Raw genomic sequence first — 4,718 nt, forward strand, 5'->3', positions numbered from 1 at the left:
AATGGAAATAATTTATTAAAAATATAATGAACTTTTGCTGAAATGTGTTTGAAAAGCATTTACAATTTTGACCCAATTTCATTAAAATTCACTAAATTTCATTATAATTTCAGTAATATTTCAGTAATATTTTAGTAAAAATGTAGAAAAATTCAGTGAAAAATCATTATTAATTCAAATAGATTGAGAAAAATATAATGAAGTATTATTTTGTCTAAATAATAAAAAAACTGGCATTTCATATTTTGTGTCGTTTCATTTATTTGTGAGATTCGCGTGGGATTCGATCCCGTGTCACACACAATCACCCTATCTTTAGATGACTATGCGCTGTTCAATGCCTAAACCTCAACGATCGTACGGGAACTGGTAATGGCAATGCGCTGTAATGATATCGTGGTGAATTGTATTTACAATATACTCTTATAACGTTAAAAAATGTAATGACATATTTGTCGGTAAATGTTTCAAAGGACATAACAACAATCACAATGCGATTAATATTGATATAATGTTGTATAACTAATCAAACTTTAACATACAATGTGCTCGCAAAAGAGAGAAAATATTCTTTCTTTCTCTCTCTTTTGCGAGCACGAGATATGTTTAAATTTAATTAGTTATACAACATTGTGTCAATATTAATCGTATTGTGATTGTTGTTACGTCTTTTGAAACATTTACCGACAAATATGTCATTACATTTTTGAACGCTGTAAGAGTATATTGTAAATATAATCTTCCACGATATCGTTACAGCGCATTGGTATTACTAGTTCCAAATGGGGTGACCGTATGTAACACGGGATCGAATCTCACAAATAAATGAAACGACACAAAATATAAAATACCAGTTTTTTTATTATTTAGACAAAATAACACTTCATTATACTTTTTTCAATCTATTTTAATTAATAATGATTTTTCATTAATGATTTTTAATTAATAGTGAATTTTTCTACATTTTTACTAAAATATTACTGAAATATTAATGAAATTTTAATGAAATTGGGTCAAAATTGTGAATGCTTTTTAAACGCATTTCATTATATTTTCAATAAATTATTTCTATCAGATACAAATATCTCAATTGAGGTCTTACATGCGAAATTTTGCGGAAACCGCATTTGAGAATTCAACTGAGAATTGAATTGGGAATTCTATTATTATCTCAACAGAAATTTTTCAATAGGAAAGTTACGAGTTTTACGATTTTGTCTAGAATTGTAGTATTAATTTCGTGTTTTTTACGTTATATTCATACGACATTTACACAATCGTTTCATATGTTTTATCGTGTATTGTATAAGAAAACATTGCGTTTAGCGTTAAATATAATGTACAAACACGGGTTGAAAACTTTTTGCCCGCGAAAGACTGATAACTTGGAAAGTCGAGTAGAGTTTCGTGGAATAGGACTATTACACTTTGCAATTTGAAGATGCTGACAAATAATGACAAATGATATTTGTTCTTTAAAAATTTGTACGTAATGAAAATGAAGAAAGAAAAAAGAAAATTGAAAATTGTTTGCGCACGGACACATATGTATATATACGTCACGTGTGTATACACAGGCATCTTTAAATAAATTCTCCCATGGTAAGTGGTTTATAATTTGCAACAGACTGTTTTGTAAGTTTCATCACACGGTATATCGTACGTCTGCCATATGAAACAATAACAATACCGAAAATCTATTCATGAAGTAATCCCCTAATAGCACAAATCTTCCAGAGACATTCTAAAGACGTTCAGAGGACGTTCTAATGTCCTAAAAACGTCCACAGGATATTCATAGAATATCGGTTGCTTTCCAACAAGAGACACAAGTCGACACAAGTATCATCCTATCTTTGTTACTCACTAAATGTGGAACAAAGATAAAATGATGTTTGTGCCAACTTGTATCTCTTGTTGGAAAGCAACCATCGTGTGTTATCTGGGTCGGTATTTTCACAATACCAGCGTGCGCGCAAAACGACGTGCGTTTTTTTTACCGACACTCGATGTGCAATCAATGTTCGATTGCGTTTTGAACAACAGTCGACTAGAAGTATCGAATTCACAACACACGAGAGATAACTGTTTGTTTCTCTTTTACCTATTTTTTCTCTTTTTTCTTTATTATTAAGATATTATTAATAAAAGATTATTAGAGTTGAGAAAGAGCTCTCTTTGTAATAAGTTTTTAATGAAAGTCAATGGTTTTAGTTACGTGAATAAATTTTCCGGTTGATGGAAAAGATCGATGATCTTAGAATGCGAGCTGGGTCGATCGTTCACTCCTCTCGAATACAACGTTGTTCCGGCGACTTCAACTTCAACTTCAATATTTGGTTCCAGGCTTCTTTAAGAGTTATGTCTCAAACGCCATTATTCCGATTTATGATAGATTTCGAGAGTAGTCTTGAAAAATTCCAAGGCACGTTCCAAACAATCAAGGTCTGGACTTATTCGAATACGTCTTGTCGTGACGGCGTTTAGGCCAGGACTCCAATTGTTCCGATTCCGGCGGCGATTCTGTTCAGTGCGCGATGTAAACAAATGACATGTACTGCTCACGGTAGTCTGTTCTTTCCAGCTGCACTGCTGAACTGGTGCAATAAGTTAGAGTGAGAAAACATATACTTGTCTCACTTTAACTTGCACCAGTTTAGCAGTGCAGCTGAAAAGAACAGACCAAGTGACAGGCGTTGTCTGCACGTCATTCCTATGGCAACGTAAAAGTTAGGTTAGGTTAGGTTAAGTAGGCGCTTGTAATTTCTCTCTCTCTCTCTCTCTTCAGCTGCAGGCCGAACTCATTGGCCCTTTCACCATATATTTGTTATGGCGCTTTTAATTTGCGACAGAGAAGAGAAGGAGAAAGGTTTTAAGCTGGTCACACACACTTTTCGTAACAGCAGAGAAAAACATGAGAGCGACTACCGGCAGTGATGAATTTTTGCAAGATGTTCGCCGTCCCAGGAAGCTTCGTGCGCATGCGTAAACTGACGTTACAGGTAGAAATCAGCTGTGTTCAGGGTAGCGATCATGAATCTTTCACGTGAACTTCATTTTTCACTTTTCACTGTAAATTTCACGTGAAAAGTGAATAATAAAAATGTGGAAAACAATATTTATGTAATATAGATTATTAAAATTAAAATGTAATTACAGTATACACAATGTAATATATAACACATTAATAAGCATTATACAACTTAAATTTATGGGACCCGATTGACCACGATATGATTGGACACAGATTGTAATGATTGGTTCGACCTAGTAATTCACTAGATAATTCTTTTCATTGGTTGGTTGTGTCCAATCGTACCGTAGTCAATCGGAACGCTTCCTAAATTTATAGTTATAATATAATATAATAATATAACGGCTGTTTACGATAATTCAAGTTGGAGTAAGTACGAGTTAGTTTCACTAGGGCCGAGAAATATGATAGACACAAGCATCTAGTATTTTCATGATTTATGACAACTCAATGCTGTCCGATAAATCGAGTAGAGTTAGAGTAGTATAGCGTATAGTATATACACACAGTATTCGTTTCATAAAAAAATTTGTAAAAAAATTATAAAAAAAATTCAATACAAAAATTCTACACAATATCCTTATTCCTAAAAAAAGACTTTAAAAAATAAACAAAGTTAAAGATAATTATTCTTAGATGTATAAAAAGAATTGTAAAAAAAACTCAACACAAAAATTCCATACAATATTTCTAAAAAGACTCTAGAAAATATAAAAAAATATTCAGGAAAAATATTTAATTTTGTAAAAAAAATCTTCTTAAAAAAATAGTGAAATTAAAAAGTTGCGTCAAATAATGCAAAAGTATGTTGTACGAAATATACACAGAGAGAACGATTTGTTGAATCAAAGAAATGTTTCTTTGGAATGGATCAAACAAATATTTTTTTGGTTGACCGAATAAAGATTTGGTTGACTCAACAAAAACATTTTATTGCAACTAAGCTGCAACTAAATATTTTTGTTGCGTCAAACAAAACTTTGTTCCATCAATCAACAAATTTGTTTGATCCATTCCAAAGAAGTCTTTGTTTCATTCAACGAAGTTGTTCTATCTGTGTAACAAACGAAGCAGCAAAGAAAAAATAATAAATAATAAAAATAAAATTTAAAATAATTAAGAAATGAGAAATAAGATTTATACAAAAACACTTGGCGTGCCTAAATGCATTAACAAAAAAGTCGCAATAGATTGTGCATTCCAATTTTCAGTAATTGTTTTAATGCATTTTTGGGAACGCCAAGTGTTTTTGTATAAATCTTAATTTTATTTTTCATTTCTTAATTATTTTAAATTATTTTATTTTTATTATTTATTATTTTTTCTTTGCTGCTTCGTTTGTTACACAGAGAGAATGATTTCGTCTATTTGGATAATAATCATCTACTAATGATGGGCAAAACATTTGTGGACTCCTTGTCAAGATTTTCAATTTCTTTACAGCCTTTCAATTTTCTAGATCGAATTTGATTAACATCTAACCATTTAATAGTTGTATTTGGGTCAGTTCCATATAAAGGATACATAACAATGTATCAGCAGCTTCCAGCGCTCCACATTCTCTATTATTTATAAATCGCAATGCAATATTCCAAAGAAAACTTGCTAATGATTTATTTGTATTATTTTTAGTATTAAGTATAGTATCAGACAATTCACATTTCCCGGCTTTATTCATATACTT

General features: G+C 31.3%; 1 protein-coding gene across 5 annotated transcripts in view; it reads right to left on the bottom strand.

Moving 5' to 3' along the window:
* LOC116843602 overlaps positions 1-3,001 on the bottom strand; it is a 25,349-nt gene extending 22,348 nt beyond the window's left edge. For 2 of the 5 annotated variants that reach the window (XM_032814127.1, XM_032814132.1), the window contains exons 1-2: positions 2,684-2,935; positions 2,219-2,523 (exon numbers count right to left, since the gene is read on the bottom strand). The gene's annotated coding sequence lies outside the window, so the exon portion shown is untranslated. Of the gene's footprint in view, positions 1-2,218; positions 2,524-2,640; positions 2,659-2,683 lie in introns of those variants that run through there. The other 3 variants (XM_032814130.1, XM_032814129.1, XM_032814131.1) reach the window with 3 other exon arrangements.
* Between the last annotated feature and the right edge of the window lie 1,717 nt (positions 3,002-4,718).

The sequence above is a fragment of the Odontomachus brunneus genome, unplaced genomic scaffold (genome assembly GCF_010583005.1).
Source record: "Odontomachus brunneus isolate Ranch 3 - 2012 unplaced genomic scaffold, Obru_v1 Obru_scaffold_034, whole genome shotgun sequence".
Taxonomy (NCBI): domain Eukaryota; kingdom Metazoa; phylum Arthropoda; class Insecta; order Hymenoptera; family Formicidae; genus Odontomachus; species Odontomachus brunneus.